Here is a 14,013-nt window from a genome sequence, read left to right as displayed (position 1 = left end):
TGTTGCCTCCTCTGTGTTTCCTTCCAGCACCTGCCGTGTGTGGTCCCCATTCAGCTCTCTGTTCCTTTCCTTGAGCTACAGAGTCAGCTCCGGGAGGGTGTGGCAGTGGTGGGTTTTCTTCCAGTTTCTCCCCCACATCAAGCGCAGGATTGTTTCCTTCCAGCACCTGCCGTGTGTGGTCCCCATTCAGCTCTCTGTTCCTTTCCTTGAGCAACAGAGTCAGCTCCGGGAGGGTGTGGCAGTGGTGGGTTTTCTTCCAGTTTCTCCCCCACATCAAGCGCAGGATCTGACACGTGGTTGGCCCTCCATAAAAATCACTGCCTAGTGTTGGGAGTGGCTGAGAGTGGCTTTTACACATTGGGCCTCAGTTTTCCCATCTACACTTTAGATCAATTCTGTGGTGACTTTAGGTTAAGCTTCTGGGAGGTGCCTCAGGAAAAGGTCACCGTAAAGTGTAGGGGAGAAGCCCCCCAACTCTGAGCAGAGCTGCCATTCTTCCCCTTGTGTCCTAGGTTGGTCTCCATGGAAGATTTCATTTGAAAAGAACAGCTGCCACTTATTGGGTGCTCACTGTGTGACAGGCATGTTCTAAGTTGGCACATGCATCCTCTCCTTTCAGTCACTTGTTACCCTTGCAAGTAGGCACTATCATTATCCTCTTTTTAAAGAGGAGTAAACTGATGCAAAGAGAGTTTAGGTCACTTGTCATAGGACTAGCAAATGAGCAAGCTGGGATTTGAACCAGAGGAGACTGTCCAGAGTCCACTGTCTACCCATGGTGCCACCCTACCTCAGTCGTACCACAGCTTTAAGGAAAGGGGGTGGGAGCAGAGCAGGAGGAAGGAGAAGGACAAGGGCAAAGAGAAAGGTACAGGCAAGAGGAGCAGCCACTCTTCTGAATGCCCTGCCAGCCAGAGCATCTGATGTCCTTAGTCACTTCCCCATTGTCCATTTCCCAGCCTGATGGTTTTAAGACATCCTGCCTCCCCTCATCTGGCTCCCCTGCCCCAGCTCCAGGAGGTCGCACTGTGTTTAAGCAGCCCACAGGCCCTCCTCCTATAAGGAGACATCTCCTCCCAGTGTCCAGAGACTGAACCCCAGAAGCTGGGGTCTTGGGTCACAGCCCAGCTGTAGTGATGAGACAGAAGGGTCTTTCCAAACAGCGCATTGCACATTCCCAGAACGCTGAAGGAGGAGAGTATGGTTAACTCAAAAGGGCATTCATCTCTCCAGACTCCTGGGCTCTGGGGCAGGTGGAGGAACTGGGGGTGTGGCCATATCTGTCTCAGCCTCTTGGGATCAGGTCCAGGATGGGCAGGCCCCTGGGTATGGATGAAACCTGCTCTCTGGCAGGCAGCATCCGCAGGGCCTGGGAGGGGAGTCTCTGGGATCGTGGAATTCTGGTGCTTTCTTGGATGACTTCTGGGCCCAGCTGTCTTCCTTCTCTTCCTCCCTTTAATTATTAGTTCATTTTCTAAATGTGGTGCCAGACACTGAACTTGCTTTTCATTAACTCAGCACATACCTATTGAGGGGTTGCTGTGCACCAGGCACTGTTTTAGGCACTGGGGACACATGAACGAACAAAACTGACAACTGGAACCTATGGAATTTGCACTCTATCTGTGGAATTGGACAAATAAGAAAACATAAATAAACCAGGAGAAAAATTAACTAGAGAAGAGGGTATCAACTTTTGGGCAGGGTGGCCAGGAGAAGACTCACAGAGGAGCTGACAAAGCCCTGAGGTTGGAGAGGTGCCTGGTGTGATGGAGGCACAGCAATGAGGCAGGTGTGGCCACAGTGGATGCACGAGAGGAAGGGTGGGGGCTGATGAGGACAAGAGAGTGGATGAGCGGACCCTGGAGGGCCTGGTGCTCATTACAAAGGAACTGGCATTTTTTTTCCCAGTGGTGCATACTCATTGGGGATTTTGGGCAGAGGAGTGACACAATCAGATTTAGTTTTTGAGGCAATCCTTCTGGCTGCTGCATGAAGAGAATGGTGAGGGGCAGGACAGGAAGCAGAAAGCCCAGGAGGGCAGGTGCTGCAGCAATCCCATGGGCGACGCAGGTGGCTTGGAAAGTGATGGTGGGAAGTGGCCAGATCCTGAATCTTCTTCATAGGTTCATCCATCATGATTTGCTGGTAGATCTAGTGTTGGATCTGAGAGGAGACAAGTCTAGGATGACCTCGAAGCTTTAGGTCTGATCGAAGGGAAAGAAGCCTGAGTTGGGGAGAGCTGCCATGGAGCAGGTTTTGGACAGGCAGTGGCTTAGGTCTGAGATGACAGGAAATGTCAAGGCAGTAATTCAGGGGAGAGACCTGGACTGGAGATACACACTGAGCATCACTGACCTATAACTAAAGCCACAAGGCTGGATGAGAGCACTTAGGGGGTGGGAATAGATAGAAAAGAAGAGACTACAATGTAAGCACTTTCTATGAGGATACATGTATATCCAAGTACATCAGCTTTTTGAGATTTATTTATTAAATAGATACTTATACTATTCTAAGTGTTTTTCAAATAATGACTCATTTAATCTTTATAACTGCTCTGTGATTTAGGTACTATCAGTATTATCAGCATTTATGAAGATTAAGAAATTGAGGCACAGAGAGGTTAAGTAACTTGCCCAAGGTCACATAGCTGGTAAGAGGTAGACCCAGACTTTGAAATCAGGCGGACTGACTCCAAAATCTTCATGCTTCACTTCTACCACATGCTGTCTTCACCAGTGTGTATCAGTTCCACGCAAGTGGGTGCCCATGATGGTTGGGGGTGAGGGGAAAAGAAGTGGGAATTCAAGGAAAAAAATAAAATAAAATGAAGCACGTGTTGACAGTGAGCTATGACTTGAGAAATGGAACCAACTCAGCTCTCTGCACCTGATACAAAAAAAGGAGGAGGAGGAAGAACAGGATGAGGAGGAAAAAGAAAAGGAAGGAAGGAAGGAAGGAAGGAAGGGGGAGGAGGAGGAAGGGAAAGAACAAGAAGAAAAAGAAGAGGAAATCTTTAGCTGAGTTCTCTGAAGCATGATCATAACCCCCTGGCACTGAGGCCCGTCCCTAGATGGGCCCTGCTTCTTCTCCAATCTCATTTCCTGACCCTTCCCACAGTGCTCCCATCACCCCAGGCCACACCCTGTCCCAGAAACCCACTTGTTTCTACCTTTGATCCTTTGCTTGTGCTCTTTCCTCCATCAAGAGTGCCCTTTCCTCCTTTCACCATCTCAGAAACTCCTACACATCCATCAAAACCCAGCCTAACAGCTGTCTCCTCAATGAAACCTTTTCCAGACTCCCATTCCTTTGGGGTCCCCCAGCCCCTCGTGCTTCTCTTTCCTGGTTGGCTCCTGCTGGTATCCCCTGATGGCCGATGAGCTCCTGGAGGGCAGGGACTGTCTCTGGCTCATCTCTTTAACCCCATGCTGAACCCAGAGCCTGGCACATGGTGGGTGCTCTGCAAGGGCAGGGACCATGCCCATTCCACTCACCTTCATAAGTCCACTGTCTGGCTGACAGTGGGTGCTCGATACGGGGTTGGACAGATGAATAAACAAATGAACATTTGATGAAAGGGTGAATAATGACATCAAGGCTACTTTTCCAACAGGAATCCAACAATCCCAGTGCTAAGCAAACAATTCCTAGCCCTGGGTTCATATCATTAGAATTCTGGTTCCTAGACCATTCGTTCCTAGAGCTATAGAATGCTGTGGAAGAAGAGTTCCTGGGTATCACCTCTTCCAGCTGCATAATCTTGGGTGAGTTGCTCAACCACTCTGCCTCAGTGTCCTCATCTGCTTAAAGCAGGAAATAGGCACACCTTCCTCATGGGGTGGTTGTAAGAAAGTAATTTGATTGTGTGTGCCAAGTGCTTAGCATGCACCTGAACATCACTTGTGCTTGCTCACTGTGAGCTACACCAGTCACCTATATCTATACTTGACTTTCTGTTCTGTAATAATTCCAGATTTACAGAAAGATTGCAACAATCGTGCAAAGCATTCCTGTATACCCTTCACCCAGATTCCTTAAATATTAACGTTTTACTACCATTGCTTTGTCATTCCCCCTCTGTATACATTTTTATCTGAACCATTGGAAGTAAGTTGCAGACATGATGGCTCTTTACCTCTAAATTAATTATTCCATGCATATTTTCTAAAAACAAGAATGTGTTTTTACAAAATCACAGTCCAGATTCAAAAATCAGGACACCAACACTGATGCAATAATACTGTCTACACTATGGAGCCATTGACATTTTACCAATTGTTCCACCAACGTCCTTGGTAGCATATAAACAAAAAATGTTTTTTTTTCTTTCTGATCCAGTGTCTCATCTAGGATACATGGTGCATTCAGTTTTTATCTGAAACAGTTCTTTGGTTTTTCTTTGACTTTTATGACCTTGACATTTTTTGGAGAGTATAGGCCAGTTGTTTTGTAGACTGTCCCTCTATTTGGGTTTTTCTGTTATTTCTTGATGATTAGATTCAGATCAGGCACTTTGGGCAAGAATACCACAGAAGTGATGCTGTGTCCTTCCCAGTGCTTCTTATCGGGGTACATGATGTCAATTTGCCCCATTTCTGGCCATGTTCTCTTTGATCAGTTGGTCAAGGTGGTGCCTGCAGATTTTCTCCACTGTAACTTTACTATTTTTCTCTTTGCAATTAATTAATGTCTTGTGGGGAGATACATTGAGACTACATAAATATGTTGTTTCTCTTCATATTTCCTGCTCACATACTTCCTAGTAGGATGACATATTTTGCATTAAATGTAATTATTATTTGACTGAGGAATACATGAGCACGGACCAATATCCAACAGTACAAAAGAGTACAGGACAAGTCTGTCTCCCATCCCATCCTCAGCACCTGGGTTCTCTCCTCAAACCGTCTCTATTCCCACTGTTTCTTGTGTCGTTCCAGAAGTGTTCTGTGCATAGACAAGCTAATACGTACATACACCTTCTTTTAGAGTTATCAGTACACAGAAGGTAGCTAAATATGCACATTACTCTGCATCTTACTTTATTTCACTTAAATATTTTATATTTTCACAGAAAGAGAGATCTCTTGCTGATTTGAGGAACTTATGTTGCCTGAGATGCAATCCCAGGGTAGTGCAATCTCTTCACATTTAAAAATAAGGAAATTGAGGCCCAGAGTGGAAAAGAAACAGTTCCCCGAGGTCAGAGGCAAAACAGACCTGGAAACCAACCTTGGACCCCTGCCCAAGGAAGTTGACAAGTCTTACCATTGGGAAACCGGGTCTTCCAGGGGCCTTTCCAACTCATACCCAGGCTCATGCCCCTGTTCTCATCCTGGCTTCTCCCCGCTGCCCTACCCCTCTGCCCGGGGTCCCCTTCTTAGCTCTTGTTAGGGACTCCCCTGCAGCTCCCTGCTGGGCCGGGCCTTGGGAGCCCCATTGATCCTCTGACAGCCCAAGACAGATTGGCAGGGAGTGTGTATTCAGGTGCAGGCACCAGCACATGGAGGCCAGATGAGAGTGGGGTGGGGGGGTCAGGGGCCCGCTGGGGTGGGAGCACCGAGGACAAGGAGGGCGAGGATGGAGCATCCCACAGACACCTGCCTCCTGGCTCCCTCCCCCACCCATTCCCACCCTCTTTGGTGCTACCATTCCTCCCTCTACTGTCCCCATGCATGGGTGGTACAGAGGGACTGGGGGGCGGGGCTAACCCACATCCTCTTCTCCCTCCCATGACCTGGAGGCCTGGGATGCAGCAGAGAGAAGTTGAGATGTGGAGAGAACCTCGCTTGATTTGATCCCCGCTCAGGCCCTCCTGTGAGACGGAGGCAGACAACTCCTCTTGAGCCTGTTTCCCCAGGGCAATAAGGAGAAAACAAGCTTCAAATAGCATCCAGCAGATGTGAGGCATGGCCAGTAAATGTGTCCACGTCCCTCCATTGGCCTCTTTAAACTCCCACTGCACAGTTGCCGTCTGGTTACAGAGGCCCCAGCCAAGGTGGCTCCTTGGCCAGAATGGAACAGGTCTGCCAAGATGCTGAGACACCCCCGGAAGGCCTTTAGACGGCACATTCATCTCAAGTGGATACTGGAGTGCTGTGTGGAGTGTAAGGGGTGTAGGGGATCAGAGGGGGAGACACAGGCTCAGAAGAAGAGTCAGGCTGGAGCAGACAGAGGGATGGGGATGGAGGGGCAGGACTCGGTCAGAGAAGATGACTCCAAGGGTAGAGATGTGAGTACAGAGAGGGAACAAGGATCTGGTGAAATACCCAAGGACTTGGTGAGAGGAATCAGAGAGAGGCTGTGGGTGCAGAGAGGGAAGGGGGTGCAGAACAGAGGTCGTAGACTCAGAGAGGAAATGAGGACAGAAGGAGAAGGAGGACTCAGATGAGGGAATGGGGATGGAAGGGAGGGTCAGTTTGGGGACAGTCCCCTGAGGCTTAGGGAGGAGGAAGACTGTGTCTGTGGAGCGTGGAGAGTGGGTGGCACCAGAACAAAGCCCCGGGGAGCAGCCTGGGCCCCCGGAGCTCCTTCCCAGCTGACAGACCCTGAGCTAATTACCATTAATGAGCAGCTGAGCCCAGTTTCCTGGGATTTGCATTCACGGCAATAATCAGCACCACTGCGGATGGCAGCCAGTGCCCACCTTCCAGGGGGTGGCCATTCAGGGAGGTAGGACCATTTGCTTCACATGGGGCTGGGGAAGGTGTGGTTTTGCCTTCTCTGCAGATTAGGAGATGGTTGAAGGACAATTTTGACTGGAAGCAGGGTGCTGGCATCATTTGCCTGTCCTAGGCCAGAGGTGAGGGTCCTGGGGAGGGGACAGGAACTGTGGTCCTCACAGACCCTAGGACATTGGTCTTGGAGGGTCTTTACATCTTGGGAAAAGCTGCCCATTGCAGAGATGAGAGAACAGCCACAGAAGAGCAGTGTCCTGCTCAAGCTGACACGACACAGCAGCAACACTCATTGAGCGTGTCTGTGCCAGGCACTGTCTGAAGCACTTTGCTGAAACCTCACTACCAACCCCGTGAGGGGGCTACTGTTATAACCCCATTTTACAGATGAGGAGACTGAGTCACAGAGCACTCACTCAACCAGGGAGCAGAGCTGGGAATTGAACCCAGTCCTCCTGGCTGGTCCCTGCTGGGGTAGAAGGGCTGAGGAGCTCTCAGACCTGGGCTTTCCCCGGTGATGGGGGTTGACAGTGCCTCTCTCTCCCTCATTCTCCTCTCTGCAGGGATGCCGGTATGTTTGGTGCCCCCGGCAGGGTTGGGAGGTGAGACTTAAGTATAAATAAATAAACAGGGAGCAGATGGTGGGCGCGGGGGGGCGGTGCTGGGAGGAGCAGGGCCAGGGCCTCCTGCTTCTCCCTGGGAAAACATTGCTGGGCCGGAGCAAATGGATTCCAGACTCAGGGACTGCGAGCCCCCTCCCCAGGCCTGCTCTCTTGGCTGATGGTCTGAGACCTGGCCCAGCCCTTGAGAGAAATGGTGGGCTGGAGCCCTGAGTCCTGGATTCTGTCCATCCTTCATTTATCTCCCTTCTTCCTGTGTGGCCTTGAGCAACTCACATTGCCTCTCTTTGCTTCCAAATGAACTCTGTTAAGTGTCTGTTCAAGAGCCACCTCCTCTGGGAAACCTTCCTTGATTGCTCCAGGCAAACTTTGTTAGAGCAATAGCTTAGGGTATCAAGGAGGATATGGGTATTTGTGTCTTTCATTTTACAACAATCCAGTCAACAGATATTTTCTCAGAGTCTGCTATGTGCCTGGCACCATGCCACCCTCAAGGCTGACATAGTACCCAGCACATGTTTTTTCTCTGTAGCTCCAGTGCTGGCTCAGAGTAGCTGGTAATAAACACTTGTCATGTGAATGAATGAATGAGTGGGTGGATGAAAGGAGAGATGAGGAGCAGCTATGTTTCCCAAATGCGGAAACTGCATCACTGGGGTGGGGAGTGGATAAAAGATGATATGAGTGAACAGCAACAATTTATTAAATAACAATAAATACACAGTATCTCCCAGTTCTTTGCACAGGCCAGGGAGAAAGTCCTCAGTGACACCAGTAACATTTTCTAACACCTGTGGAGCACGCTCTCTCTCTCTCTCTCTGCCCTCTCTCTTAACCTGGAGAGGGCTGGTCTTGGGCTCAGTGCTTCTACAAACAATGTTATCCAGCTAGAATTTGAAAATGCTGTTTTGTTTCCATTTCATTTATTTTGGTCAGTTACTTTTTAATTGTGATAAAGAATTCCAATTTCTCATTTACATTAGGATTTTGCTGGTGAGAGTTCAAAGCAGTCCCATCACTCTGGAGAAATGTTTGGCACTTTCTGGTAGGTGATTGTCTGGGACCAGGGTGGCAAAGGGGGCTTGATTGCAAAGGGGCACAAGGGAACTCGTGGGGGAAATGTTCTGTGTCTTGATTGTGATAGTGGTTTCATGGCTGTGTACATTTGTAAAAATTCATTGCATGGTAACACTTAAAAGTGGATGCATTTTATTGTATGTAAATTATGCCTCAAAGTTGATTTAAAAACACATGTATTTAAATGTAAAAAGTCAGACATATTATGTAAATAATAGTACAGATGTCATATGAATGTGGCCAAAGTCACGAAGTTCATCCACACACCGTCAAGTTTGAAGTCAATGAATAAATGGATAGATAGGAGACAGGGTGAATGAGTCAGTGGGTAAATGAGCAAATGAATGATTATCTATCCCATCTATGGTATGAATCTACTCTACACAGCCCCACCATATTGGACAACAAAGGTTGTCCAGTCTCAGCTTGCATAGCTCCTAGGATGGGGAGCTCACTACCTTATGACATAGCCCTTTCTATGTCTGAACACTAGGAGTGTAGAAAAGGCCTTTTCTCATATTAAGCTGATTTTCCTGGAGACCCCCCCTGCCCTCTGAGGCCCCACAGACACATCTGCTCCCTTACTTGGGGACAGCCCAAGTGCCCACCCTTCCCAGTCTGCTCTTCTCTAGGCCATTCGCCTCAGAAGCTTAGCTGCTCTGCCCACCAGGTCCTGCTTGCACAGAGTGTACATGCTGGTGGGGCAGCAGGACAAAGAACAAGGACACAGGCAAATAAAATAATTACATGCAATGAAGGAAAAAAACAGAGTGAGACTATTGGGGAGACCATTGTGGAGCATGGGGAGAGGCAAGGGGAGCCTCTCCAGGGAGGTGATATTTGAGCTGAGACCTGAAGGATGCAAAGGAGTCAGAAGAACCAGAGGAAGAGCATTCCAGGCAGAGGCAGGAAAAAGTGCAAAGGCCCTGGGGTTAGAAAGCAGTTGTGAACTGGGAGGCAGTCAGCCTGGCTAGAGTGGGACAAGCTGGGGAAGGGCAGGTGATTTAGGGTGTTGATGATGAGGAGCCTGGCATTGTTTTCTGAATTCAGTCCTTAAACACTTTTAAGCAAGAGTGATATGATAACTTATATTTTAGTAAATAATAAATACTTACTGAATTAAAGTTGAAGGCCCTTCTAGTTCCAATAGTTTGGCACTCCCCAAAGTGTTACTGATATGCCTTCAAGAGACAGAATTGTGTGGTGGTCAGATGAGTGGTCTCCAGAGAGGGCCTGGCTCTGCCTTATCTCTGCTGTGTGACTGTGGGCAAAGGGCCTCACCTCTCTGAGCCTTCGTTTCTCACCTGCAGAGTGGAGATAAGAATTGTACCTTCCTCATGGGGTTGTTATGAGGATTAAATGACTTTATATTTGAGGAACAGAGCCTGGGATATCATAAGTGCTTTCTGTTTGTCAAATACAATGAAAAAGGATGAGGACACAGAGAGCAAGGTAACGAATCCTTGTTTAATCTCTTCCAGTCCTGATTCCTGCAAGGAGCGAGTCCGGGGTTGGTGGGGGTGAGTAGCTCTCTAACACTTGCTAATAAAAAGAGGGTGGTCTTGGTCAAATCTGGAGGACGTTAGGAACAGTGTTATGTTTACATTGCTTATATTGACAGCTACATTTATTTGGGTCACATGATACCAATTTTCCAATTAAACTAGAGGTCTCAAGTTTTCTTAATTTTTAAAAATTTAAGTAAACCAAAAGCAGATAGAGTTAGAAATTCAAGAACAATGGTCCCTGAAGGTGATGGCAAACCCTGCTGTCCTAAGTGGCACAAATTGTGAAGGTGGCACTTTAAAATTTTTCTAATCTCACCTCTTCATTGTGCTCTTGGGGAACCGGAGGCCCCACTGTTGTGTCCTGTGCTTGGCCAAGTCTCCCAGGACACCAATGCCAGAGTGAGATTTATCCAAGGGACTCCAGGACTCTGTCCACACTCCGGCCCGCAGTGAAGTTTCTGGAAAGGGCTGGTGGACTCCCAAAGCTGGGAGTCACCAGAGTCCTCTCATTCCCCAAATCCAGTTTCATCCACTGGCAAATCCTGAGGCTCTGTCTTCAAATTACATTTGGATCCTGATCACTTCTTTCCACTCTGGTCCATCGCCAACCATCCCCAAGGACCCTGGTGACCGCAGCAGCCTCCCGCTTCACCCGCTTTCTGTTCCTGCCCCGCTTCACCCGCTTTCTGTTCCTGCTCCACTCAGTAGCCAGGGCCAGACCACGTCCCTCCTGTGCTCAAAGCCTCTCCTGGCTCCAAGCTCACTGGGAGGAAAGACCACAGTCCTCACCATCTACGAGGCCCCTCCCAAGATGATGGCGCTCACTTCCCTGAGCTCATCACGGGCTATCCCCAGCCCTTCTCCCGGCCCAGCTGCCCCAGCCACACCGGCCTCCTTGCTGTTTCTTGGATACTCTACACAGGCTCCCACCCCAGTGCTGTTCCCTCTGCCTGGAACACGCTTCCCTCTGGTATCCACACTGTTTCTTCCCTCTCCTTGTTCAGGCCAATGTACCCTCCTCAGAGAGGCCCCACCACCTTCCCTCCACTAGTGTCTCCTATCTCGTTCTTTCTCCCTCCCCTGCTTTCCCTCATACCCTCGTCACTACCAGATATTGCATTTACCTCTTACACATGTTTTGTGTGTGTGCTACCGCCCGTCTCCCCTGAGCGGACAGGGTTCCCATCGGTTTTGTACTCTGATGGCCCCAGTGCCTGGAACGGCACCTGGGCACGGTAGGTGCTCAGTGCTGATCTATAGAATAGACATCCAGGGTCACTCCCCGCCCTGCCCAGACCCCTCTGTGGTTCCTTGGTCCCCTCTCTGGGCATGGCTTTCCTCTCTGCCTACCCTATCCCCCAACCCTCAAGGGCAGGACAGGGCAGTGAAGCTTGTCCCTCAGGGGAGAGCTTCCCAGCTGCAGGGCAGACCCTCCTCCTATTCCCCCATCCCCTCTAAGCCTGATGGGAGCCACACCCTCCATGGACAGTCCTCAAAAGACAGAGGGTTTATGGGCAGACCCATGCTGGGTGTCCCTGGGCAGGCCAGCAACCTTCTCCCAGCCTTAGTGTCCTCATCTGAAAAGAGGTAAGACTGATGACAGTGAGTGGCCTGTATGGAGTTACTGTGATTGTCCCTATTTTACGGACAAGGACACTGAGCCTCAGAGAGCTGAATTTGTCTTCAGGACAGCTGAAGCCTCTGTTTGCTCCTGCGTAAAATGGGGATAATAACTCCTCCCTTCAAACGTTATCGTGTGGATTAAAAAATGAAGCCTTTAGACACAAAGCAGTGTCTGGCACATAGTAGGCGCTCACTAAATGTGGGTTACTATTATTGTCGTTCTGAGAGGTGAAATTACTTACCAAGGCCTCACAGCTCGCAAGTGGCACAAATTCAAACCCAGGCCTGTCTAAACCTAACTACATGATGATAATGATGATGGTGATGATGATGATGATGATGATGATGATAATAATAATAATAATACCAGCAACAACAATCCTACCGCCGCCCACGGTGGCTCCGAGGTTAACAGGTGGCAGCCCCTGCCTGGTGGGCACGGGCTGGTGGCGCAGGTGGGCCCCGCCCTCCCCGCCCTCCCCTCCCTCGGCAGGACAGGTTGGCGGCAGCAGAGCCTCCCGCTGGGGGCGCCCCCCAATCTAGTCGCCTGGGGGACCACGCGGGGGAGGGGACGCCCTGGGCGGCCCGGGGAGCCCTCCGGGGGAGGCGAGCGCGGCCCTCGGGCTCAGGAAGGAGCCGCGCGGCCTGGAAGACATTACACGGCTGTCGGACGGGGGCGTCGCTGGGAGTTCCGGAGGGGGTCCCGGCGGCGGACGCGCCGGGTGAGGGGACGGCCCCGCCACAAAGCTCGCTTTGTTCTGGTTCCCCCCGGGAGCTGGAACCAATGGATTGGCGGCAGCTGAGGTCATCTGTCAGGCAGAGCCGGGGGTCAGGCCCGGGGAAGGGGCCGCGAGGGACGGCGGGGGTGCGTGTGGGGGGCCCGTCACTGCGCCGCGCGGGCCAGGGGCTCTGCGGCAGGTCGCTGCTCCGCCTCGGGCCTCAGCTTACCTGTCTGTCCAATCGGGAAGATCATTCCTGTCCTGTCCACCTCTCGGGGCTACTGTGAGAATCAAGTGTGGAAGCCGTGATGGTGGTGGTGGTGGTGGTGGCCCTCCTGTAATGAGCAGCTCCTACTTGCTGCTCTATGGAAGTGCTAGAGCCAGGTGATGGGGTGGAAACTGGAAGCACATGTGGTTTGTAACACACAGCGCCTGTGTGCACGTGAGGCAGGGACGGATGTCTTGCAGTCCCCTTCCAGCCCCGGGGAGTCAGGGCCTCTCCCTGGTTCCTTGCTTTGACCCTGGATCCATGCCTGACCTGCCTTCGCCAGGGCTGACAGGTGGAGCTACCCAGACCTGAGTCCGGGGCCCATCCTTGGTTTTCCCTGGTCCAGGGTAGGGCAGGGCTGGAGCTATCCAGATAGATATTTTTTTCTGATTTGAGGCAAGTCAGGGTTTGAACACTCTCCTCTACCCCCTACAAAACGAGAGACCATTCATTCATTCATTCATTCATTCATTCATTCATTCACATACCCCATCTGCATGGGCCTCAGTGTTCCTATCCATGAGACAGTTAGGCTTCTAAACATTTGATGCAGGGTCCCTTGGGGGAGGAGGCCATCGATAATAGGGAGCTTCAGAAATTGCCCAAAATATACGTGTGTAAGTGTGCGTGTTTGTGAGTGTGCGTGTTTGTGTGTGTGTGTGTGTCTGTGTGTGTGTGTCTCTGGGGAAAGGGCTCAGGGCTTTCTTTAGTTCTCAGCCATGTTCCTGACTCCCAAACAGTTAAGAAGCAATGGTTGTAGTGCAGGGAGGGAAAGCGGGCTCCCAAACTCTGCTGGAGGGGCCGCACTGGAAACAGCCATTTTGGAGCACCACTTGCCATATCACACAGGTTGGAAATGAGCATATATGTCGGCCAGACAGTTCCACTCCCAGACAGTTGAGAAAAAGAGTGATGCTGGAGGGCGTTTGCAGCAGCAAAGAGGTGTAAACCCCGAAAGTCCATTAACAGGAGAATGACTGATAAACGGTTATATTCATACCTGGGAATGCCATAGAGCAACTGAAAAGAATGAGCTAGATCTCATGGAATTTATTCATTCAACAGGTATTCATTGAACACTTACTATGTATCAGGCACTCCTCTTAGCACTGGGCCTACAGTAGTGATAAAACAAAGCAGATCAAATCCTGCTTCCAGAACTTACATCCTAGTGGGCGAGACAGACATAAGCAGACACAGAAGATAGTTTCAGAGAGTGTGATAAATACCATGGAGAAAATAAAACTGGGGGGCTGACCCCGTGGCTCACTCGGGAGAGTGCGGCGCTGGGAGTGCAGCAGCGCTGGGAGTGCCGAGGCCGCGGGTTCGGATCCTATATAGGGATGGCCGGTGCGCTCACTGGCTGAGCGCGGTGCGGGTGACACCAAGCCAAGGGTTCTGATCCCCTTCCTGGTCACGAAAAAGAAAAAAAAAATGGTGAATTAAGACCAATTCTTCTCGGGCCGGCCTGGTGGCGCACTGCTACAGTGTGCCGCTTGGGAGGGTGGCGGCGCT

The sequence above is a fragment of the Galeopterus variegatus genome, unplaced genomic scaffold (genome assembly GCF_000696425.1).
Source record: "Galeopterus variegatus unplaced genomic scaffold, G_variegatus-3.0.2 Scaffold1282, whole genome shotgun sequence".
Classification (NCBI taxonomy): domain Eukaryota; kingdom Metazoa; phylum Chordata; class Mammalia; order Dermoptera; family Cynocephalidae; genus Galeopterus; species Galeopterus variegatus.
The sequence above is the reverse complement of the archived record's forward strand: the minus strand, read 5'-3'. Positions refer to the sequence as shown.